Consider the following 26,406-nt stretch of genomic DNA (forward strand, 5'->3'; position numbering starts at 1 on the left):
GATGTGGGGCAGCAGGGCACGAAAAGGAGATGCTCTTCCATTGTGGTGAGCCTGCTTTCTAAAGTTTACATGGAAATGCAAAGCACTTAGAATAGCCAGAAGTCTTTGAAAGACAAGGTTGAAGGAGTTTAAGAATTATTTATACAAATACAAGAATTTAAAAATTATTATATAGCTACAGGAATTTAGACTCTGTACATTGGTGTAAAGGTAACTAGAGCAACTGAACAGAAAGTTCAGGAATAGATTCTCGTAAGGACGGTCAGGTGTCTTTTGACAGAGATCCCAGGGCAATTCAGTGGGCAAAGGATAGTATTTTTAACAGTTGATGATAGAATAGTTGGATTAGTTATATGAAAAAAAGAAATTGAAAGAAAAAAAGAGAAAGATCCTTACCTTGCACCATCTATAAAAATTAACTTCAAATAGATTGAAGACCTAACCCTGAGAGTTAAAATTGTAATACTTCTAAAAGATAATTGTACTAATTATCTATTGCAGAGCAACAATATTAACACCAACTGAGTGTTAACATACACTTAAAATAACATACATTTTGTTACCTCACTATTTCTGTGGGTCAGGAGTCCTGGTAGCTCAGTAAAGAATCCATTTGCAATGCAGGAGACCTGGGTTCGGTTCCTGGGTTGGGAAGATCCCCTGGAGAAAACAGTGGTTATGCACTCCAGTATTCTTGCCTGGAGAATTCCATGGGCAGAAGAGTCTAGCAGGCTACAGTCCATGAAGTCACAAAGAGTTGGCCATGACTGAAAGACTAACACAGGAGTCCAGGAATGGGTAGGTGACACCTCAGCTGAGAGTCTCACAAGGCTGCAGTCAAGATGTCCTCCAGACTGTGACCTCATTCATGGCTCCACTGGGGACAGTTATTGACAGAATTCATTTTCTGGTAGGACTGAGGATTTCATATCTTGCTAGCTGTTGGCCAGAGGCCACCCTCTGCTGCTAAATGATGCCCATAGTTTGTTACTCACCACATGGGGTTTCACAGCATGATCACTTGCTTCCTCAAAGCCAGAAAGAGACTGTAGCAAAGTGGTTGTTAAAATCTGAAGTAACATAGACATACGATCACACAGACTCATGTGCGTCCCATCAACTTTGCCATATTCTATTGGTCAGAAGCGAGCCACAGGTCCTGCTCACACTCAAGGCCAAAAGCAATAGCAAAAGCTTTTGAAGTTGATGGAGAAAATGTACATGACCATACAGATCCTTGGTTTAAAAAATAGTTCTACATAGATGGTCCTTGTACACTGCATTGTATGGTAGCTTCTTTTCCATGTATGTTTTTAATCCCCTATTTAGGTCATAAATTCCTGAAGAATGGGGAGTATCTTACACTCTGTAAGTCCCAGGGCACCCAGCAGCAGTGTCTCACATGTATTAAGTACTCAAGAAATATTTGGTTAGAGAGTCAAGTCCACACAGTGAAAAATGTGCAGGCTTATGGAATCAGGGGAAGATTCATTCAAATCCCAGCTCTACTAAACACACAACAATTACTTCCTATCTCCAAGCCTCAGTTTCCCTATATAACCTCATAGTTTTAAGACGAAATGAGGTAACGTGTACAAACTACCTGTCACATTTGCTACATGGTAGCAGTTATTATTATTTATAGATGGGGATAGCTGTAAAATGTTAAAATGGTTAAGCTTTAATATCAAACAAAATTAAAACTCAGTTTTCTGTGATGAGTTTTTCTTTGCATCTGTGGAACCGTTGGGATTCCTTTCAACTGCAGCTCCCCTTGTGTAAGAACAGCCCCACTCAGATGTCCGTGCTCTCAGGTGCCCCAGCAGTGACTCTTTTGTCAACCACCTTCTGCAAACTGTCTTTTCCCTTGAACAGTTTCCCAGATAAATCTGGTCATTAACAGTGGGTGTTACAGCAGGGTGTGTCTTCTATATTCTGGTTGTAATCGTTTTTATGCCACAAGAGGGCGCAGTGTGACTGTGTATATTGCAGAAAAAAACTTGCAGTCCTAAAAGTTAATACTACAAGGCAGGATAAACTGTGCTCCATTCATTGTTTTCATTTGAAGATAGTTTTTTTAATATTTGAATTAATTTTGTTCTTTAAAGCAAGAATAATTGAAAGCAGGAAGCTCCCACCATTTGTTTCTGGAAGGTCTTTTCCCAGGCTGTAACTGGTTAAGCACAAACTTAGCATCATTCTTCTCTGTTTAAAATACTGTGATTCATCTCCTTTCTGGGAGTCATTTCCTGTAGGACCTTAAGAGGCCTTCTAGCTCCAAATTACTGTACATTCCCAGTTCTTGTTATGTTTCCTGCAGGCCATCAAGTTCATGGGTTTTATTATAGCCTTGCAAATTAGTAGAAAAAAATTTACTAGCCCATAAACATTTTATCAGCCTTACTTGCTCCTGGGGGCAGATTGGTAACAAAATAGCTGAAAGCACTATTGTGTATAACTTAGCTATGAAACTAATTATTGTTATGCAAACAGTTTCTAGCTTTTCGTTTTCTCCTGGCATGTACACTGGATGTGGGCATGAGTGTAACTAAATAAACCTGTTGCCCAACACTGCAGGCAACCTGTGGCATGCGTGCATGGCAAGCATGATACAGGCAGATTTCATTGACAGATGAAAGTCACTCTCCTATGAGAAGTCACAGTGGCATATGAGAATGTGCTTATTCCCTCCTCTTCCATCTTGCCCCTCCGCTCCCCCTAACCTGCCCCTGGATGCCCAGTGGAAGAGTGGGCAGAACCTTGGCACTTGATTTTACAAAGGTTTCTGATGTCTGGACTGAAATGGATGCCTCCGCACTCAGGAAGTTGGCACCTGTGGGGGTGTAATGCAGTGCCAAGTCTCTGTCTACTTTTCCCTCTTTGCAAAGTCACATGTGTTTCTTTGTGGTTGCCAGGCCTGTTTCAATCTAGAATTCATGTTCCATGCCAGCCTTAATGTGGTTCAGGGTACATGCCCATACTCCTGTATTTTGGGAATACCTGTCCCTTTCTGTAAGGGTGCTGTGGTTCATCCTTCTCTTTCACACCAATTGTGGCTCTGTCCGCCCCTAGGACAGGGCGGCAGGTAAACCATACAGGGTTAAAGATGGAAGCAGATGTGCTGCACTAGAGAAGCAGCCCCCAGGGAGGAAGAGGGCAGATGAAGACAGCCGTGGAGAGGGGCCGATTCTGCGTCAGCCGTGGGCACTTCTGTCCTCTTAGTTCAAGCCTCTGAGGAAGTCAGCGCGAGTCTGACTGATACTGTTACTGGACGTTGGCTCCTGATCGGAACCTGCCGCATAAGCAGAGGGAGTCGATGAGGTTCGTGGACAGCTGGCAGCAGCAGAATAGGGTGACTGAGACCAGGATTCCCAGGGGCTCCTAGGCCTGAGCTGCCAAGCAGAATGTGAGGATGCCGACAATATGAACTTCAAGACAGACTTCACAACCCATTCTTTCCAGTGGATGTCCTGAGAGAGGTTAGAGTTGTCCCATGAAAACAGTTTCATAAAGTTTCTTTGCTACAGGACTTCACAGAGTCTTTAATATATCAAAAACTTATATCTCCCAAAGGGGGATATTATTTATCACAAATCCTGTTTTTGAAATAATCACTTACAAGCCTAGTATTTGGTGTTGTATACATGGGGACTGTTTTTTCTAATATCTAATTTTGGACCACTTATTTTAAGAGAAAAAGATCATAATGTGTTATTCCTTATTTAATAAGAGCAAATATTGTTTAATTATATGTGACAGAAAGGAAGATTGAGGAGTAACTTTAGGGGATTTTTAAGGGATTGGAGGTGGCAGTATCATTACAGATTTGCAAATACCTAGTGTCCTAGTGAAGAGTGCTAAGACTGTCTTTCATCCATGGGCATCTTTATTTCAACAAGCTTGCAGTGCTTCTTGGATGACACCTTGTAAGAATTTCCCAGTTCTGGAAACTGGGTTAGGTGTAGCCTGGCCCATGGTGTGATGCTTAGCTCTGGACAGTGGAGGTGATGATGAAGGGTTGTATCCCTAGAAAATGTCCAAGAAAATGGAGATTGGCAGGAATCATCTTCTGAATTACAAACAGAGGAAACCATCCAGCAATATTTAGGACTCAAGAATAGATGATCATCACTAAGTCCGTATCTAATTCTGCTCATGTGATCTAGCCACAAACACTCTGGAACTAAAGAAATTTTCTCTAGCGTGTCTGCTGTTAGTACCTGGGTCAGGTTGACCCCGAAAGTGACCTGCATCCTTCTGACCTGATAACCAAACTCAGCCATCTATCCTGAGAAACCCAAGTCAGACTTCAAAACAAAAAAACAGAAACTGAAGGGGAAAAAAAAAAAACACGTAAAAGCTTAATCTTCTCCAGAAACCTAGGGAGAGGGTGGAGGTGCATACCAATACTTGTGACCACAGGGAGAGAAGACTTAAATGGCCCGAGAAAAAAATGTGCCATTCTAAGTGGAGAAGAAAACAGCTATTGTCTAACACTTAAATAAAAAATACTGTATAAACAGCTAACAGCTGTTTTTCAGCCTTTGATTTTTAGAGCAAAAGCCAATAAAAGAAAAGACACACTCTTTTAAATGTGGTTTTTGTTCGGAGCCCAGATTTTCTTCAACTAATTCCCAGCCCAGAAGCAGGCCTTGTTTCAGATCATTCTGCTTGGAAGACTAGAGAAGACTGCAAAGTTCAGTAGAGAGCTGCAGAGCTGGGCAGAGGCAGAGCCAGGCAGACTCTGCTGTACCAGGGGGAAGGTGGATACACATCAGAGGGATTTTAATTTTTTATTTTGTACTGGAGTATGGCTGATGAACAATGTTGTGACAGTTTCCGGTGGGCAGCAAAGGAATTCAGCCATACATACACAAGTATCCACGTGCCCCCAAACAGAGGAGACGGTAGTGATAAAAGCAGAAACCAGTCCTCTCAAAACCTTCTGACAAGGTGCCTGTTGAAAGGGAAAAACATTAATTTTGCATGCAGAAGTAGGAAGCAAGGTGCATCTCTTTAAGCTGTTGTTTGAGCTCAGCATCCTTCACTACAAGATCATCGAGCAGAGAAAATGACATGGTCCATCCGTTTGTTGTCTGTGGATAAAAGTCACCCAATAGAGCCAGGAGGACTCTAATGAGCACCCATATTGTAAATAAGGAAATTATAGGGGACTTTCAAAAGGGATATTCGTATGAAAATTACTAGCTAAGTCTTATAATTATGAAGCCAAAGGGATAAAATACCAGTAAGGCAAGATCTGGTTTATAAATAGAGACTCAAAGATAAGGTCTTACTGATTCCCTCTTGGGGCCTTTATTTACCCCACTCTGAATACTAATTTCAGCTCCGTAAAGGAAGTCAAATACTTCAGGTATCAGCTCTTTACCCATCTCTTTTTTATTATATATACAAAAGTATATGTGTCTGTTATACATATATTCATGTATACACATATGTACGTAGATATGAAGAGGCACAGAGCGCTTTGAGATTTTCTTTTATATCTTTTGTAGTATCTTAAAATTTTGAAATGCAAACCAGGTCTCCTTCTGCCTGTGTATATTGTGCTGCTGTGTCTGAGTGCCCTGAATATAATGAATACACGCCACCCATTCCCAGCATTACAGCAGAGCCAATCCTCTGAAGACCCTCCTGCCACAATACAATTAGATCCTGAATACAGTGTGGTTTTAATGTGTGCTGCTGGGCTTGCAGATAGCAAAGAAACCCTTTAGAGTCCAAAGAAGTGAGCCATGAGCTGTGATCATGCTTAAGCAGGAGGTGGGAAGCACATGACAAAATAGAACACTACGCCTTAGGCCCATCGCAAGAGTCAAAGGCCAAACTAAGGCTCCTGCTTTATTTATTTATTTATTTTTATTTTTTCATTTATTTTTATTAGTTGGAGGCTAATTACTTTACAATATTGTAGTGGTTTTTGCCATACATTGACATGAATCAACCACGGATTTACATGTGTTCCCCATCCCGATCCCCCCTCTCAAGTCTCCTGCTTTAAGCCCTGACCCTTGAAGGGGGCTGCTTGGCCTTCTGGGTCCTGGAGGAAGCAAAGGGAGACCTCTGCTGGAGTCAGCTCCTCCAAGGGAGGCTCTCAGGAGGCCCACAGGTGGAGCAAGGTGAGCTTCAAATCAAAGATGGCCAAACAGCAAGGGAAAAAGCCACCATAGGAAAGAGAAAGCAGAAGCAACAAGCAATGCATTTACACTCCTAGGATTTGGGTATAGGAATTATTAAATGCAAAGTTTAAAATACTGCATATGAGTTAAAGAAATCCAGGATGGAATCATTAAGTGTGGGGAAGTACAGAGAGACTGTGGAATATGTCTCTCCCAAGCAGATTTGAAAAAGAGCCAAGTAAAACATTTATAAATGAAAAATATAATTGTAGAAATTAGGAACTGGGTGGCTAGATTAAATAGTAGACAACCCACTCCAGTATTCTTGCCTGGGAAATCCCTTGGATGGAGGAGCCTGGCGGGCTACAGTCCATGGGGTTGCAAAAGAGCCTAACTAAACAGCAACAAAGACACAGTTGAAAAGAGAAATCAGTTAACTAGCGTGTCTGAAGAAATTGCTCAGAATATAGTATAGAGAGACAGGAAGATAGAAGATATGAAAGAGGGGTTCAGACTCTCAGAGACTGAGAGTCTCTCAGACTTAGAGAGACTGATATTTAATATATTGATTATGGGAGTCCCAGAGCAGACTAGAGAGAATAGGTGACAAGGCAGTATCCAAAGGGATAAAGGACAAGAAGCTCCACTGGTGAGCAGTATCAATCCACGGATACAGAAAGTATCACGTAAACCTTGCAGGATCAGTTTTTTAAAATCTACACCCAGGGACATTGTAGTAAAATTGCAGCATGCTAAGCTCAAAAAGGAAGATCTTAAAGGCAAGAAACAGAAAAAAGAGACAAATCATCTACAAAGATATAATTTGGTTGTCAGCCAACACCTTTGTACAGCAACAAAACCCAAAAAACTAAAACAGTATCTTCAAAGTGATAAAAGAATATAACTGAGAAATGCGTGTACAGCTAAAGTATTTTTTAATAATGGTGTGAAATAATCTTCAGATAAGCATTATATATGAACCTCATAATGAACAATATGGTGAGCACTTAATGCCTAAGCTCCTTTGGGGGCACCCTTCCAGGAATGCTTTTTTGTGAGGAAAGAAAAAGATTTAAGTATGAGGTTAACATTTACTCAGCTGACTGACAAAGAGGGTTTTTCGTGTTCCTTGACTCTCTGGGAATTCAGGAAACAATTGAGTTATTGGTGGTTTAAAATGTCAGAGAGCAGTAATCGCAGTGTGCTTCCCACTCTCAATTGCTTCAAGTATTGTCTGATTTTGAGGCTGTTCTTGAGAACTAAAATGTTTTTCTAGTATATATTGTGTAGTTTTCACATGTTCAGTATGACTAATGCATTAGTCACAAGTTACAATATGAGAGACCCAAGAAAAAGGCAGTCTTGGTCTTTGGAATGACCTTCTTCCCAGTGTTTCCCACTCCAACCAGTTATTGCCCCTTCTCACTGAGACCCAGTCTCTTGCTGGCAGGAGTTGCTCCCTGAGTAAGTCAAGCATCTGTTGCTTCCGGAAGCCTTTACTTCAGTAAAAGCTCCATCCTCCTTCATGAGCAGATATTCCCCCGTATTTCTCTCCCCTGTTCCTGTAATCTGTTGTCTACCAGTGGGAAAATGCGTGAGCCCAGATGTTAGAGAAATGAGAAAGGGAGAGACAGGAGGAAAAATTACATAACACTGATGCAACTTGCACAAAGATATTTCAAGCTGTACTTTTTGTAACGTGGAAAAGCAGGAACCAACCCAAGTGTCCAATGATCAGGGACTAGCTGAACAAATTTTAGCATGTAAAAAGATGGAATATTATATTCCCATGACTGATGATAAGCACAAGAGTATGTGGACAGTGGCTACATGGGACTATACCAAACTGTTTAATGTCAAACTGGTAAACATAGAACACAGACTCGGTTGCGTTCAAGGATTACAACTATGTAAGAATCATGCAGATGTAGAACTAAGAGTTGAAAGAGGATACAGAGCTTTGTAACTTAGTAGTAAATATCTTGCTTAAGCATTAGTATTTACTCTGCAAGTTTTTTTTATGTTTTTGTTTCTTCCATGCTTCTTAAAGGAGGCTACATTTTTATTTTAAAGGGTTAACTAAAAAATATAGTGAATGTATTAATACTAGAGTCCAAACAGGAGACAGAAATCACACAGTAACTTCTACAAAGAAAGTTAACCATAAAGAATTATTGAAAGGGAATTGGAGTAACCATGAGTTTGGCTCAGCATTGGAAGAGGTAAAGATAGCACTAAATAAAAACAGGAATAGAAACACAGTGAGCAGCTATCATCCCTAGGGCCAAGATAGAACATTCAGGAAGAGGGCATCTCCTCTCAGGGTTGAGATCTATACCTCCTCGTTGGAGAGGGTACGCCTACCGTTCCCTGGATGGTAGAAAAGTTCATCAGGGGCCATATTGGTGAGGCATTGCAGAACCTGTTCTCTGGAGTGCTGAGGAAACCATCCATAGAATGGGGTACCAGGCCCCAGACTCACTGCAAAGTTACCCAATGGGGTGCCCATTTGGACACTCTATTATGAAGCTTCCTGTGAAGGTTCCAGCAGAAGTCATTCATGGGGAGGTGCCCAGAGAAGCTGCCCACAGGAAGACACTACTGCTGTGGCTACCTGGCACTGCAGGAAAGCCACGCCCGCTGCATGGTCTTAGAGGCCCCGTGCACTAGAACCTGGAAGAAGAGCCAGTTCTCACAGTGTCCCTTCAAGACCCTTTGCCCACAAAACTTAACACCACGTTAGCTGTCAAAGAGAACTGCTTTTCCATTATTGTCAAGCAAGTAATGAAGAGTAAATGTGGAACCAAGAGGCAACAAAATGATACCAGTCATAATGAACTAAGCTGATGGGTGGAAACTTGGACTGTACCCATGTCCATTCCCGGTCAGAAGTCCCAGATTTTCCTATCAGAGAGCCAAGTTCATGCAGGAAGCTTGAGCTGCTGATCAGACAGCTGAGTGATTGGTCTTCACCTCCTTTGGGTGCAGTATCTTATTATGAAAGCTCACTGGCTTTCCATAAGAATCATTTCTTCTCTGCCCCAAGGCAGGCTGGGCCACATGGGTCTCCTGAGTCTTATGATTTAAAACGTGCATATAGCAATGCAAAATACCTTTGGGTGTATTGAAGTAAAGAATGAATTAAGAATGCTGCATATGTGCTTAGTAGCTAAATAAATACCAATGATGGTTTTTAAATTTTTGCAACTTCCTCTTTGACAATGTAGTGATCAAGAGTCTGGGCTCTGAGCCATTTACTGTGCAACCTTGGGAAAATCATGTCACCTCTCTGTGCCTCGATTTCCCCATCTGTAAAGTGCAGATAGTGATAGCACTTCAGAGGTTTGTTGGGAGGATTGAGTGAGTTACTATATGCAAAGCTCTTAGGAGGGAGTAGCACATAGCAAGCATTCTATATGTTATGTGTTATTATTTATTAATATTTGAGAACAGTAGCACTCAGGCTCCTTTCTGCTAGACCCCTGTAGGTCCCCTACAATCTCCCCCACACTCCTTCCTTAGAATTTTGACCTTCCTCACAAGTGCTGCACCTAAGGGGCACGTGGACATGGTGTAACCCTTGCGTCCTGCTGGGTAGCCCATCAGTTCCACTGGTCAATAAGGTCACAAGCTTGCTCTTCTATCTCCAACACTGGACAGAAAGGCTGAAAGCCAAAACAAGTAAACTTGCCCCCACATAACTGATCCAAACAGCATGGGGCCTGGCAGTACCAGTGAAAGAGCTTGAAAAGAAAAACAACCAAAAACAACGCACAGGCTTGTCTTTGTCATGGCTGACCCCGCTCGCAGCCAGGCACGGAAACAGAGAGGCTTTATGAGAAAATGCCTTTCTTTCCACGTGGTAATTGGATCCAGTTGTGGATTGAGGCTGTACATTAGTGGGGTTTAAGAAAGGTTTGCCTCTTAGATACATCTACTTCAGCTGAACGACCGTTTATTTCTGTTAAATTCTTGTTAAGCAGGGTAGCACCCACGGACAATATAACCCTCTGGAATCTGGCTCTCACACTCATCCTCCAGATATGCTGGGAATCTTTTTGGCTCTTCAAAAACTAAATCTCTTGGGTGGAGTCCAAGACACCCCTCTGGATACTGCATTCTGCTTTTAGAAAACAGTGCTGGGGGCAGTTTTAGGGCAACAGAATGTTCGGATCACTTTAGGTTGTCTTCTACGTAATTCCTCTTCGAGGGGGCTCTCCTGGTCTGATTCTTGTCTTTCTCCTGGAGAATCCATAAAGGGGAGGAGTTTGCCTGTGGCTAGAGCAGGATGGATCAGAGTCAGATTTGGTTGCATCTTTTACTGTGGCTGTTGCTGCCTGCTGACAGCATGCTTCACTCTGTTAATGAAATGAAACAGTCCCTGTTCTAACAACTGCCACCCACGTCAGGACAGTGAGTCTTACACCACCCCACTGGAGTCCTGCCCTGGAGCCCCTCGAGGGCACAGATTCAAAGGTCTTAGCCAGAAGCTCTTCAGTAAAGCATGCTTTAAAAAAAAAAAAATGTTAAATTACTTTGGTAGTTTTGTAATGATGAAATATTCCATGTGGGAAGTAGAGTGGAATATGGGTTAAGTTTAAAAGAGTGAAGTTTCTTGTATAGATGTAAAAACAACAGACATTGCTGGGCATCTGTTGTGTGTATGGGACTCCAGCGTGCAAGGCTCACGTGTGTGGCACAGTCTCTTCTGTCCTCAGGTAACTTAGAAGCTTCTGTCTTCTAGCTTCTCCCTGGGAAAGTCTTTTCCACCATACCCATCAGCTTTTACTGGGCTAGGAATAAACGGCTCATTCAAAGCTGACTAAAGGGACAGTCAGCTCTCTCTGGTTGTTAAGTGCCTCAATGAGGCCCTCTCTGTCACTGGAATTTGGAAGGATTGGGATGGTCTAAGTCAGCAGCTAATATGCACAGCAATTATGAGGGGAAGGCTTGTCTCCAGGCCTCCCCAGAGCTCTCCCCTTCACCACCTGCCGCCCGGCTTGATCACAAGCCCCCACGTCACTTGGTCTGTGCAGAGGAGCGTGAGCTATAAGCTCCCAGAAAAGGTTTCCCCTAGAAACCCACGGGGCCATGCTGGGTCCACTGTCACAGCTGAAAAGATGGAAGGTGCAAGAGAAAGACTTCAGTACCGTGAAATCTTTGTTGATTTTTCCTAAGATTGAATGGGAAAGAGAGAAGAAAATGTGAAGACAAAGGAAAATTCTATTTCTGCGACTGAAATCCTGTGCTGTTTATATGAGCCCAAACTTTCTTTACTAATCACCGAGCGCCTAGCTGCGCTGCCCCCAGGCTGGGCACAGAACACTCCGTGCCTGAGACCCAGCCCAGGTCTGCCTCAGTATCTGAGACTGTGGCCAAAGGCCCTCCCTACCCCTATTTTACTGTTCTAGGCTGTATAACAAATAATCACAAACATGATGGCTGAACGCAATAGATATGTATTCTCTGATAGTTCCAGAGGGCAGAAGTCTGATATCAAGCTGTGGGCAGGGCCGTGCTGCCTCCAGGAGTTTTGGGAGACTCCTTCCCTGCCTCTCCAGCTTCTGGTGACACCAGGCACTCCTTGGCAGTCGCTGCATCGCCGCCATCTCTGCCTTTGTCTTCACATGGCCTTCTCCTATCCTCTCTGTGTCTTCTCTTCTGTCTCTTATAAAGGCACTTGTCATTGGATTAGGTTGCACTGGGATAATCCAGATTAAATTTAAGATCCTCTATAATTACATCTGCAAAGACCTTCTTTCCAAATAAAGTCACATTCTTAGTTCCAAGAGTTGGGACGTAGACATATCTTTTGGACTATCACCACTCAACCCACTCCATGCCCACCCTCACCCCATCTTCATTCTCTCCCTGCCTCTGAATCCTCATACTCAATCTAGAAACATGTCCAAGTTGCCTCATCAAAAGAAAAATACATTCTTTTTATCCCATTACGCTTGTCAAGCTCTGTCATCCATCCTTTTTTCCTTCACTCAGCTCTCAAACTCCTCTAGAGAGTACTCTGTATTTGCTACGTCCATTTCTGACTTACCACTTAATTTTTTCTCCACTTACTTTTTAAAGCAATTTATTATGATGTATTTCAAGCATAGGAAAAGTGTAGAGAATAATACTTTTGAAATGTTTAAATTTTTCTCCTACTTTTTTTTGTGGTAAAATATGACATAAAATTTGCCATATAAACCATATTTAAATGTACTATGACATTTAAATTTAATTTTAATTTCTGATTGGTATAGGAAACACTTGGGCTTCCCAGATGGCTCAGTGGTAAAGGATCCGCCTGCTAATGCAGGAGACACAGGAGATGCAGGTTCAGTCCCTGGGTTGGGAAGATCCCTTGGAGGAGGAACCGGCAGCCCACTCCAGCATTCTTGCCTGGAGAATTCCATGGACAGAAGAGCCTGGCGGGCCACAGTTCACAGGGTCAGGCACAGCTTAGTGACTCTGCATGCACACATGCATAGTAAATACTTAGAAATTATTTATGTTATCAATTTAAACATTATATTTCAATTATGTTATACTACTACAGCGACATTAATTACACCCAGTGTAATTTTCAGTGTGTTTTTTGTGCTTTGACCCACACTGCTGTTCTTAATTGTCCTCTCAAAGATCACCAGCTTCCATCCTCCACCTTCTCAGCCCCTTTGCCAAAGTGGATAGTACCGACCACCTCCTTCCTAAATCTCTTTCCTCAGCTTCCCAGACCCCTGCTCTCTTCCTATTCAACTGCTCCCTAAGACAGCTTCTTCAAGGACCTGCCTGGTACCCCTTAGCTGTGGTTGCTCGATTGGTTGCTTCTCTGTTCTCATCCAGTGTTACTGCTTCAACCAACTCCTTAATTCAGATAGCTCATTTAAGCTGAAGCCTGGACCAAAAGCTTAGCTAATAGCTTAAGCCTCAAGGCCTTGTCATCTTCTGATCTCCACCTGCAGGTCCCATTAACACCTCAAACTCAGTATGTCCAAAGGGGACTCATGATCTTTTCTTTCAAACCTGTGCTCCCCCTGCTGTATACTCTCTCCACATCACCACCATCTTCCCACTCACCCAGTGCAGAAATACTGGCATCATCTTTGCCCTCCATATACATTCTGACTCTGTAATTTTTATCTCTGCTGTAGCTCTGCCACCTCACCCTATCCCCATGACATCTTTTTCATTCCCTGCTTCCCTTCTTTAGCCTGGGAGACAATAGTGGACCTCTCTTGGGTTTCCCTGTGTCTACTATCTATCTTCCACTCCATTTCACACGTGGTTAATACACTGCTGCTGCTGCTAAGTCACTTCAGTCATGTCTGACTCTGTGCAACCCCATAGACGGCAGCCCATGAGGCTCCCCCGTCCCTGGGATTCTCCAGGCAAGAACACTGGAGTGGGTTGCCATTTCCTTCTCCAATGCATGAAAGGGTTAATACACTAGTCTGCCTAAAATACAGTTCTCATCAGAAATCCTCAGTAGCTCCCACTGTTTTGAGAATAAACCCTAACCTCCTCAGCCGAGCCTTGAAGGTCCTCCCTGAACTGGTGCTGACTCTCCCGGCCACCATATACCCTTTGCTCCAGCCAAAGACACGAGCTATCTGACCTCTGGACACATCCCATGCTTCCTTCCTTACCTATCTCCATTCAAAATATGGGTTTCATAGTCTTTTAAAAGACCTCTTTTCTTTTCGTTAAAATATGAGTAACAAAATAAGAGATACTGACCAAAGAGAAGATTGCCAAATTCCACAAAGTGGAATCACCCACCTCCTATTTCCTGTACCAAACAGAAAACACACTGCAGATTATTCTTTTCTGATAGGGTTACAAACAGAGCTTTGTTTGCTCATGAAATTCACCAGCTTGGAGTAGAACCATTACCTTTTGAGAACTCAAACATTTTCTTAGTGACTCACCTGTTGGGGAAAGCATCAACTTTCCTGCTCTGAATTTCTGTAACAGAAAAGGGGCTCTGGTAGCAGATAAGATAGTAACAAAAGCTGTCACTTCAAACCTGAAATCTTGTGACTGAGAGTTCTAAGAAGTCAAACTGTACTAAAGATGTGATGCAGAAATTAAAAGGAAACTTCAGCCTGTAGAAAACACTGGAGGAATAGAGGGGAGAGAGACTGTAAGGTGCTTCAGTGGGTACTTATTTCTCCTGTATTTCAGTACTCAAGCCCTTGACCATACCAGGAGATGGCATCAGAATGCTTCTAAGAATCTCACACACACATTTCATCAGTCCAGGCACACCGAAAGAAAATAGCCCTTTTGGAAAACGTAGGTGTGGCATCCTTTAATCCATTTGAGAAGACCCAAGTGGTATAACTTTCGGGCTTTCTTGGTGGCTGAGACGGTAAAGAATCTGCCGGCAATGCGGGAGACCTGGGTTCAATCCCTGGGTTGGGAAGATCCCCTGGAGGAGGACATGACAACCCACTCCAGTGTTCTTGCCTGGAGAATCCCCATGGACAGAAGAGCCTGGCGGGCTACAGTCCGTGGGGTCACAAAGAGTCAGACACAACTGAGTGACTAAGCACAATATATCTTTCTGTATATACAGTATCTGAAATTTTGGGCTCTTCTTTTGCATTACTTTTCCACTTAGTGCTATTTCTGCCCCTGTGGTTTTTGGGATGTTCAAAAGCAAACTGAGGCTGCAACTTCTGAGGCTCAAAAGCCCTTTGAGCACTAAAAGCCCTCAAAAGTTCAACTAAACACAAGTTTAGGAAACTTTTATGTTTTCTTGTCTGAGAAAGATATTCTAGTATTTACAACCTATGCTTGAATCCCTTAGTGAGAGCTACTAGTTATGTCACCTGGGAGAGGTATTTAACCTCCTTCAGCCTCAGGATATTCTTCTATAAAATGGGATTATTAAGATTATTTTGCAAAATTGTTCTAAAGATTAAAAATAATAATATTATTATAAAATATTATTATAAAATATTATTATAAAAATAATAAGAACTGATGCTTTTGAACTGTTTTGTTGGAGAAGATTCTTGAGAGTCCCTTGGACAGCAAGGAGATCCAAGCAGTCCATCCTAAAGGAAATCAGTTCTGAATATTCATTGGAAGGACTGATGCTGAAGCTGAAACTTTGGTCACCTGATGTGAAGAACTGACTCATTTGAAAAGATCCTGATGCTGGGAAAGATTGAATGTGGGAGGAGAAGGGGATGACAGAGGATGAGATGGTTGAATGGCATCACTGACTCAATGGACATGAGTTTGAGTAAACTCTGGGAGTTGGTGATGGACAGGGAGGCCTGGCCTGCTGCAGTCCATGGGGTCGCAAAGAGTTGGACATGACTGAGCAACTGAACTGAACTGAACTAAGCTTTGGATTTAATCAATCACTGTCTTAGTCTGTCAGGCTGCTATAACACAAATACCATAAACTGAGTGGTTTATAGACAATAAACATTATTTTTCAAGGTTAAAAAAATAAATAAATAAATAAAAAAGCTCAAGACCTGGCATTGAAAAAGCTCTCATTATAGTAAAATTATTTTTAACACTGTAAATATGGGTGAAGAGGAAGACTAGCTGCTGGTTCAAGTAAAATGCTTTTTGTGTTTACAAGACACGCAAGAGATTTTTCTTTAAAGACAAAAAAAAAAAACAAAACTGTAGTTTTAGATAGGCTACTGTGTGCCTTTCAGATCTGTTTCCATTTAATATTCTTATTTATTTAGTATTCTTTTGATCACTCCTTTTTAAAAGCAAAATAAAATGCAAGGAGCATTTCACTATTTTCTGTGCTAGATCTTCCCATCATGGACCTTGATTCCCAGAACAGAGCTTGATTTTCATCTAAGGGTCCCGCTCCCCCACTTTTAGCTCCTGTGGACTGGCTGAGGCTTCACCCCCAACTCCAGGACTGGAGCAAGTGACCCAGAGATAGCTAATCAAAATACCATAGTCTCTAACCACAGTCATTGATTCAGAGCATGTGACCTATGTCAATCCAACGAGAGGGTCACACAGGAACTCGAGGAGCCCCTGGGAAGACACTCTCTTTCCAGCAGTGGACAGATGGCAGAGGGTGTGAGGCTGAGGCTGCTGCGGCCGTGTTGTCTCCACACGGCAGTTGGTCAGGAAGCCAGCGCCAAGGAAGGCAGGCTGAGCAATGGAGAGAGCTCAAAGCCCAGAACAGTATGTAATTTGAGCACAGGAGAGGGGAAAGTCCAGACTGAAATGGCAGAAGGGGCGAAGCATGAAGGAATTAAAGAGTGAAAGAGGAGAGAGAGAGGAGGGGAACCTGGAGAGGGAAAGGGTGGATATGATACATTAACAGGAGGAAAGGACAGAGCAGCTTCTCTAATTGATGAGGTCCAGCTCTTCCTGTCCTCTACCTTCTTCTCAAGGTCTTCCTCTATCACAGAAGTTCAGTTACTTGTGCAGGGGAGGAAAAATATTTTCCTCCACCCTTCTAGTTTCTTGTTTAAGAACCCCTGTAATAAGAGAGAGATTTATAAGAGGAAAACAAATTTAATTGCATACATATATATTAACAGTAGCCCCACAAAGATATGAGACTCAAAGACATGACCAAAAACTTTGATAACTTTTAGACAAAGAAACAGTAAATTTGTAGCAAATCAACAAAGGGATTTGAGTTTGGAATAGTAAATTGGTGATGATGTAACAAGGTTTATTTATATAGCCTTTGCTGTCCTAAATTCCCGATCTCAGATGATAAGGATGTTTTCTGCATTCCTGGTCACATGGAAGACTTGTCTCCTGCCTTCAGGAGGGCACAAGAGGGTCAGAGTGTCGTCCTGTGTCTTGCTGTTTCTAAAATTCCTTTAATTCAAAATAGTCAATTCCAAAGTGGTATATTTTGGGGTGACATATTCTGAAGTGCTATACTAGCTATTAAAATGTACAACCTCCTTGGTACAGCTTTCTTCTTGGAATTTATTCAAAGGGTATTATAAAGAGCATGCACAAAAATTTGTGTGCAAGGGCATTCACTGGATGTTATTTGAGAGAACAAAAAGTTGTAAATAATATAAATGTCCCGTAATATGTGTGCATAATATTTATCCATTTTGTGTTTGTGTGCATATGTATATATATGTATATGTACATATGTAATATATACATATGTTCTATATATAATATATATATTTATACACTCACCCAGTCTGAGAGGAGATACACAAAAATGTTATCAACAGTAATTGTCTGGTGGTGATTATGGGAGGTATTTAAGTTGCCCATTCGCTTACCTCTGTGTTCTAATTTATTCTACTAAAAACATGTATTACTTGTGGCATGAAAGAAAAAATAACCAAGTGTCAAGGTTTCAACCAGGGTAGAGCTCAGCTACTGCTGATTTGTTACCAGGAGCTGTTCCCAAGAGCCAGGTCGGGGGCCTCCAGCCCATCCCCAGGCAGAGGCACCACCTGTGGCCCTCCTCTGGGACTAACTTGGACGGCAGCTGCAAAGCTGAGCTTGGCCCCAGAAGCCTTCCCTCTGCTGAAAAGGGGTACATAGCACATGAAGATGTCACTCACTGGGCCCCAGTCATCACCCTCTCCTGTTTTCCTTCCAGGCAAACGGACCGCGGCCCAAGCACCAAGTGTGCTGGGAGGGAGCTCACCAGGAGCAGGGTGGTGACAGTGGAAGGCTCTTCTGAGTGCCTCTCTGGCCTCTCTGGCACCTCACTCACTGCTGGGGACCAGAGTACTAAGACAAAGAAGCACCTTCACAGAGGTAATTATACCTGTGGGGGAAAGACAGCTCTCTCTTTTTTTTTTAATTGAAATATAGTTGATTTACATTATTGTGCTAGTTTCAGGTACACCAAATAGTGATTTAATATTTTTGCACATTATACTCCATTATAGGTTATTATAAGATTATGGGTATAATTCCTTGTGCTGTATCCTTGTTGCTTATCTATTTTATATATGGTACTTTGAATCTGTTAATCCTATATCCCTAATTTGTCCCTCCCCACTTCCTTCTCCCCTTTGGTAACCATTGTTTTCCTGTATCTGTGAGTCTGTTTTACATATACATTTGTTTGTATTTTTTTTTTTTTAGATTCCACATATAGTGATATCATCCAGCATTTGTTTTTCTCTGTCTGACATTTCTCTAATGGCAGCATTTCATTCTTTTTTATGGCTGAGTGAGTGATATTCCACACATACACATACACATATACCACATCTTCTTAATCTGGTAGTCTGTTGATTGGGCACTTGGGTTGCTTCCAGGTCCTGGCTATTGCAAGTAGTGCTTCTATGAACACTGGGGGCATGTATCTTTTCAAATTAGTGTTTTTGTTTTTTCTGGCTATATACCCAAGAGTAGAATTGCTGGGTCATATGGTAGTTCTATTTTTAGTTTTCTAAGGAACTTCCATACTTAGTTTCCATAGTGGCTGCAATTCCCCTTTGTCCACATTCTCTCCAGCATTTGTTATTTGCAGATTTTTTGATGATAGCCATTCAGGTGGGTGTGAATTGATACCTCATTGTGGTTTTGATTTACATTTCTCTATATACAGTGATACTGAACATTTTTTCATGTGCCTGTTAGTCATCTGTATGTCTTTGGGAAAATGTCTATTTAGGTTTTCTGCTCACTTTTTGACTGGGTTGTTTTGCCTTTTTTTTAAATATTGAGTTGTATGGGCTGTTTTTATATCTTTTATATTAACCCATTGTCAGCCACATCATTTGCAAATATTTCCTTCCATTCTGTAGGTTGTCATTTTGTTTTGTTGATGGTTTCCTTTGCTGTGCAAAAGCTTTTACGTTTGATTACGTCTCTCCTTTTTTTTTTTTTTTTTTTTTTTTTTTTTGCTTTTACCTCTTTTGCCTTAGGAGACTGATCCAAAAAAATATTGCTATGATTTACGTCAAACTGAAGGACTTTCTCTAACATTTCTTATAGTACAGGTCTACTGGGGATCAATAATTTCAGTTTTTGTATGTCTTAAAAAGTCTTTCTTTTGCATACATTTTTTTGAAAGATATTTTTGCTGGGTATAGAATTCTAGGTTGACAATATTTTTCTTTCTGTACTTCAGGATTATTGTTCTTCCTGTCTTGTTACTTACTTTGTTTCTGACAAGAATTCTCATATCTCATATCATCCTTATCTTTGTTCCTCTTTTTATGTCATAAAATTTTCCTCCGTTTTTAGATTCTCTTTTTATCACTGGTTTTGAGAGATTTTATTATGATGTACCTTGGTTTAATTTTTTTCACATTTCTCTTGTTTGAATTTTACCTTGTTCAATATTTTTAAAATAGTCTTTTTATTTTATTTTTGGCTATGCTGGGTTTTTGTTGCTCTGCGTGGGCTACTCTCTAGTTGCAATGCAAGGGCTTATTGTAGTGGCTTCTCTTGTGGTGAAGCATAGGTTCTAGGCACACATGCTTCAATAGTTTCAGCACACATGCTCAGTAGCTGTGGCACACAGGCTTAGCTGACCACATGCACACAGGCATGTGGAATCCTCCCAGACCAGATATTGAACCCGTGTTTTCTGCATTGACAGGTGAATTCTTATCCACTGTGCCACCTGGGAAGTCCAATATTTTAAAATATTCTTGAGTGTTGTTCTGGCACATTGTAAGCTACTTGGAAATAGTTTGATCCTTTCAAGACTTTATTTTAAACTTAAAAGGACCAGAACAGGTTTCAGCCTAAGGCCACACAACTGAGACGATACCCTTCTGAGTAGTCTACTCAGTGCCCCACTAATTATAAGATTTTCAACTCTGGTTGGTGGGAAAGGGCTCCATTCCCTGTCCTTTGTGACCTCTAGGGATTGTTCCCTCTAATCCTTTTGGATAATTCTTTCCCTGGCCTCATGTAGTTCCCTCATATGCATCCACTGATCAGTATACATTTGAAGACTCAAAGGAGTTCTGTAGAACTCCAGCATTCTCTGTGTAGCTCTCTTCTCCAGTATTCCACTCTGTGAATTCTAGCTTCACTAGTCTCTTTGGGATCCCAAGACCATCTTCTCTATTAAGGAATACTGCTGGGGTCCGCCAACATTCCCTTTCCCAATGCTATGGCCTGAAATTCTCCAGGCAGTAAGCTAGGGGCAATTCTCACTGCCCTGCCAACCCCCTCCCCCTTCACAAATCACTATCATGCACTGCCTGCTGTCCAATGTCTGAAAATCATTTGGTTCAAACACTCGGTCAAGTTTTTCACTTGATTCCAAACCCCGATTTTAGTGTGCATTTTCTGGAATTCCTGGAATCATGGATGTTAGGCTTTTAGGTGGGCTTTTTAGAAATCATCTAAGTCCATACCTCCCGTTTACCAGGGAAGAAGCTGAAGTGGGAGAAGGGAGCCGCCCAAGTCTGTGGCAGACTCTGAACTGGGCCAGGTCTCCTGACTTCTGATGGAAGTTGTTTTCAAAGAAGTAAGCTCATGGGAGGAAAGGAAAAAAACTAACTTCAAATAAAGGCTCCCTTGTGTCACAGAGGAGGTAGAGTCATGTTGCTGTCAGTGCCTCACCAGCTGCCTCACTTCAGCATTTGCTGTTTTTTGTGCCTTCAGCGTTGGCCCTTTACCTCAGTTTCTATGTCGATAATGTAGAAGCTTCAATTCCCTCCAGTCAATCTCCTAGAATAATTGAAGGATATTATTATGGAATTTCAGAACCAGAAAGAGGCAGAGAGCGGAGAGCTCATACCCCAAAGACTTCCCAAGAGAGCCTGAAGATCATCTGAGCCAAAATACCATCTTAGAAACAAGGAAACGGGAACGGACAGGTTCACTGGTTCACCCAGAGAGAGCTAAGGTCTTGGTTTTGCACTCAGGATGCCCACCTCTGAAAAATGATGTGCTTCAGTGTGAAATAGTCAGCTCTTAATGATGTTGAATTTGAATATGCATTCAGCTCACTACATCATTTACCCATAAGAACTACTCCAAACCCTGCTGGAATTTTGTATCATAAACTTTTCCAAGTCTTTTTGTCCATGTTTTCAGAGCACTTATAGTAATGAACAGGTTTTACTTGTTCATCCATGCAGCAGAGTAAAATTCCCAACAGGGACCTGAGTTCACTGTGAGAGGAAGTTTTTGGAAAGGCAGACAAGTGTCAGGGAGAAAGAGGAGGAAGAAGGAAGGAAACAATGAAAGCAATAGCCCATTTTTCAGGTCACTTAAAAAGCCTCCAGTTGCACACTGAGCAGATTAGTAGCTGTTTTTCTTTGCTTTTAGTACTTTCAAAGGAAATGCCCCCTCCCCATTTACTTGAACACAATACTAAGCACACACTTCTCCTCACGTAAATAGTCAGGCCGTTCCAGGTTTTGATACACGAGGCAACCTTGGCTTTGCCTTGTTGATTAGTCATCACAATGGGACCTTTCACTGCAGGACCACATGGTTCCGGGCAACGTGACCTAAGATCTGGCAAAGGCTCCAGGCAGCACAAAGGAACGGAACTTGTCTTTGTGCTGTGAGTGCAGCATCAGTGTTTGGAATTGCTTAGAACTGCTACTTGGTTCAAAGCTCGAGCAGCGATCCGAGCCACTCAGCTGTACTTTTTCACCTCTCTCCTAGCAGTTCCTCAGTGGCCAGAGCTAAGCCAGGCTCCTGGGCAAAGGAGGAGATGGGGCCAGAGCAAAGTCCTTGGGAAACATACAACATGTGCATATAAAGATATGTTACAATGGTCAATAAACCATCCCTCTGCACCGTACCTTGGTAATTATTTTAACTTCTTTTGTAAACTCGTAAATTTTCAGAAATTGTTGAATTAAGCAGAGTCTGAAAGTGGAACATTTTCCACGTAAATAAAACCGTGGGAAAATGAAATTGTTTCCTCCAGAAGAACCTCATGGCAAAGTACACCTGGTATCCAACTAAAGGAAGAACTATTTCAACTATTGTCTTTAAGGCAGATTCACTGGATGTTATTTAATACTCCCACACTGCCTGTACAGCCTGAGGTGGTGCCTCTCAAGACTTTTAATCCAGCCTGTAGGAAAAGGCTTCAGTTTTGGCAGGAAGGAGGGAACAGGGTACAGTGGGGCTGGGGTGCTTTCTCCATTGATTGGTCTTTGCCTCTTCATGAGGAGAGTAGAATGCTCCCCAGACCTTTTAAGACAGCAACCCCAGAATATGGGAAGGGCCTGATGTGCTTTCTAAGCCATAAACAGATCCTTACGTTCAGCACAGTTTGGGGGTCTAATTAAAAATGATACTCATCATGTGGAGTCTAATGAACTGTGTGTACTCTGGACACACTGTTATTCTCCATTATCAGTTTTGCTGAGGACCAGCTTCCAAGAAAATCTAGGCTATGAGAATATAAATGATAAGATAAACAGTATTTATCAAATCCTTCCTTTAGTCTCAGCTCTTTACATGTGCAGTATCTCATTTAATGCTGAAAACAATGCCTTGAGGAGGGGACCAGCATATCCCCTATCTTACAGAGGAAGAAATGGGCTCAGAGAGGTTAAGGAAGTGGCCCAAGATCACAGGACCAAGAGCCAAGATTCAAACCCAGGCAACGCAGACCCACAGACCATGCACTTAGGCACCAGCTATTGTGGGTATAGTCAGGGAACAGGAGCAGGAGACAGAAAAAGAAGAAGCATGGGGCATGGGGTTGTACTGAAGGTGAGGCTTGGATAACATTCCCTGTGAATCTCCCAAAACCAGAAGGGAGAATTCTACTCCACTTCTACAGACTGAAAAAATGCAGAGAAAATTAAAAGACAAAAACCCGCTCAGAAGGAGGGGAGAGAAGAGTGTTGATGGCAATGTATCAGTGAGATAGATGCTGTGGTTTATGCTCTTTGTCTTTTCTCTCTGGCTCCCCTAGCAACAGTGAAGTAATATCAATGTTAACGCAAGTAACGTGCTGACTTAACTGTTCCTCCAGGCAGCATCACTGCTAAACAGAAACGCATGCTGATTTCTGCTCCGTTAAGCACGGGAAACATCATCAGAGTCTGCCCAGTGGGAAAAAAGACAAAAAGCAGACAGAAAGATGTTTAAATTTCAAGGTTATGTAAGAAGAGAGAAGAAAGAACAGGTTGTGAAATTTTTTTTTTTTTTTTAAATACTAAGCTACTGACAAAATCCTAAGACTCACCAACACAGCAAAGGAAGGCAAGGTGGGGCACTGAGCCTGCTTTGCCACAGCATATTGCTGCTGCCGCATTTTTCTAGAGTGTCTGAAAATACCAGGCTTTAAAATACATATGCATTATTTTTTGAGACGTGTGTGTCTATAGCCTCAGGGTTAAGAAACAAACAACTCTGTTGCCATGAGCTCATTCTATAGTCGGTGTAAATTGTTTCCCCTCCTTATGTATAATGTTTCTAATTAGGACTATTATGGAGGATGAACTTTGTGGGCTGTTGAATTGGCTCTTTGTGCTAATTGCAAACAGAGGGCTCTGTACCGGCCTGTGCTCGCTGACCTGCTTCTTCGAGGCCTCACTCTATGGGAAGGGTGACCCCGACCCCGCTCCGGATGTCCCATATTGAGAAACACCCGAGGGGGTGTGCTTTCACCCTCTCACCACACCTGTCATTAAAAACATCTTTCCAAGATACATGAACAGACAATGATGGGTTTCTAGTCTGCGGTTTTACTCCAGTAAGACCTTTTATGTTATGATGTGATTTCTTTTGTGTTACGACTCCTACTCATTTTGTGCAAAACATAGGATTTAAGCTATGTTAAGTAGTTCAAAATGAAGTCACAATGGCCAGTGTGAGCTTGCATGTTAGTTGTTTTGAAATGTCTGCTGCAGGACTGCAAGCATCTTAGAGTGATAAACTAAGAGCATTGCTTTAGATAAAGAATTTATTTGGTAGCATTTGCAGAAAGATTTCACTGGACGGAAGGATAGTGTCAAGACGCTAGGGTATAACTTTTACACCGCTGGCAGACTCCTTAAAAAGAGACCACTGAGCCTGTAGATTCGAAGCCTCTTCACTGGAGGACCCGATTCTACAACACTGAGAGCCTTGTGGGGCCAGCTACCCACGGCTCTGTCGGAGCTGAGGGTGACTTCTTCCCACTCCCACTTATGGACCCGCTCCCGGGCAGGGGACCACTGCTCCTGCTGAGATGCTTTCTTCCAGGACTTCTCCTTGGAATGACTGTTACCCCCTTTTCTGTTTTCCTTCCTTTGACAAACCTGTGTTATGGGTTAATTGTGTACAAGAAACCAAGTGACTTGTGAATTGAATGTTGGTTATGTTTCTTATATCTCCAGTCCTGGGATTCTCACCTGGCCTCACTGTTGAGCACTTCAACAAACACTTTAATTGCAAGAGTCCAACCTGAGTTCACTTCTCTAAGAGGGAACTATATACCTAAAAGGAGTAAGGTGAGCCGTAAACACTGGCTCCTCACTCTGCATTAAGAGCTATGGGAATGTCCTACTTTGCTGTCTGTGGAGTGAGAATGAGCCAGGCTTCCACTCCCTGCGGCGCCGAGGCCTTGGAGAGAGGCTCTGACACAGAGGGTATGGCTATCCCTGCTCCCTGCGTCTCTGTGCAGGTCTGAGACACTGGAGAATTCAGTCCTCAGCCACCTGAGGAGCAGGTTGTGAGCAAGTGATTTCCTTCCATAGGTCAACCTCCCTCATCCTTTTAAGAACTACCTCAGTGATGCCAGGCCCTGTGCCCTTCCTGGGTCTGGCTGTGGTGGGAGAGGCAGAAACACAGTGTTGACTTGGCTCAGAGATCTCCACAACCTTGCTCTCAGAAGACCAAGTAAAGATTCATTGTTGATCTAAAAAAAATTTTCAAAATTTTCCGCTGTGAAACCTGGAGTCACCACGGTACCCAGGAGATGTCAGGGTTTCACAGAGGGCAGAGGCTGGTGCTGAAAATCTTCCCCCAGGGGATTCTGATCAACTCGGATGAGGTGAAGTTAGCGGTCTTAAGGCCGGCTTCCCATGCCCCAAGCCACTTGTATCACTGCCTTGTCCAGGCTGCGGAGTCAGAAAAGCCCAGCCCCTAGAGCAAAAGCCACACTGGAAGGAGCCCAAGATGGGGCCTGCGAGTCTGACACTGCCAGAGAAAAAGCCCTGTTATGGAGGCCCCAAGGCAAACCTCAGATAACAGGCAGATCCCTCTGCCCACTTGTCCATGGGCAGCTCCCTGGGGACTGGAAATGGAACAGGGCAGTAGGGCCCCAGAGCCAGCAGGACATGGGGTTGTGGCTAGTCTGGCTGCAGACCAGGCCGAGGAGGTGGTAGTGGATTGCTGCTCTGAACCACAGGGGCCCTCGTGCCTTACGCCTGGTGGTTTCCCAAGGCCCATCTGTCTGCCCTACCCGTGACCTAGTTTTATACCTAAGTTGAAATGTGAAAAACAAGTATAGCATAGAGATTTTTCTAAGCAAACTTGCTCAGTTTTAAAGAGCTGCCATTTTTCTGGTACCATGTCCTTCCTATATTTTTGGTAGAAGAAAGATATTTTCTTTTAAGAAACAGATTGGGGCCTTCCCTGGTGGTCCAGTGGTTAAGAATCTGCCTTGCAATGCAAGGGACACAGGTTCAATCCCTGGTCCGGGAAGATCCCACATGCCATGGAGCAGTTAAGCCCGTGTGCCATAACTACTGAAGCCTGAGCATGCTAGAGCCTGTGCTCTGCAACAAGAGAAGCCACTGCAGTGAGAAGCCTGTGCACCACCCCTGGAGAGTAGCTCCCACTTTCTGCAACTAGAGAAAGCCTGTTCGCAGCATCAAAGACCCAGTGTAGCCAATAAATAAATAAATAAATTCTATTTTTTAAAAAAGAGACAGATTGGATAATACACTAGAGGATAACATTTTTGGTTTTGCTTTTTCATATTCCTATTTATCAAAATAAAATATGACAGTACTATGTTTTTCCTCCACTTTGTGTGTGTGTATTTAGTAGGTTAAAGATGGTCACAAATTCTTTGGCACTTCTCCAACTAAGAGGTGTATCCAATTTGCTTCCCTTGGGATGTAGGTGGGCCTTAGTGACTTGCTCGGCTAAAAATGTATATAAAGTAATAAACTTAGTTTATTAAAAATACAGTCAATGTGACATTCAAGAACTTCTGAAGCAAAGTCATAGGAAGCCTTGTAGCTTCTTCCTGAGCCTCTTGGTACCCAACTGCCATGCTGTTAGGAACCCCAAGCAGCCATAAGAAAAGGCCCAGAGAGAGAGGAATCAGCGCCTCAGCCAGTAGCACTGGGTGAGCTCATAGCTGACAGCCAGCACCAACTTGCCTGGAATTGAGTGAGCC

General features: G+C 42.6%; 1 long non-coding RNA gene across 2 annotated transcripts in view; it reads left to right on the forward strand.

Moving 5' to 3' along the window:
- Positions 1-26,406, forward strand: part of LOC122422690 — a 93,320-nt gene that overhangs the window by 19,691 nt on the left and 47,223 nt on the right. For both annotated transcript variants that reach the window (XR_006263940.1, XR_006263941.1), the window contains exon 2: positions 17,722-17,882. This is a non-coding gene — a long non-coding RNA (uncharacterized LOC122422690). The remainder of the gene's footprint in view (positions 1-17,721; positions 17,883-26,406) is intronic.

Source organism: Cervus canadensis, chromosome 20, assembly GCF_019320065.1.
Source record: "Cervus canadensis isolate Bull #8, Minnesota chromosome 20, ASM1932006v1, whole genome shotgun sequence".
NCBI lineage: Eukaryota > Metazoa > Chordata > Mammalia > Artiodactyla > Cervidae > Cervus > Cervus canadensis.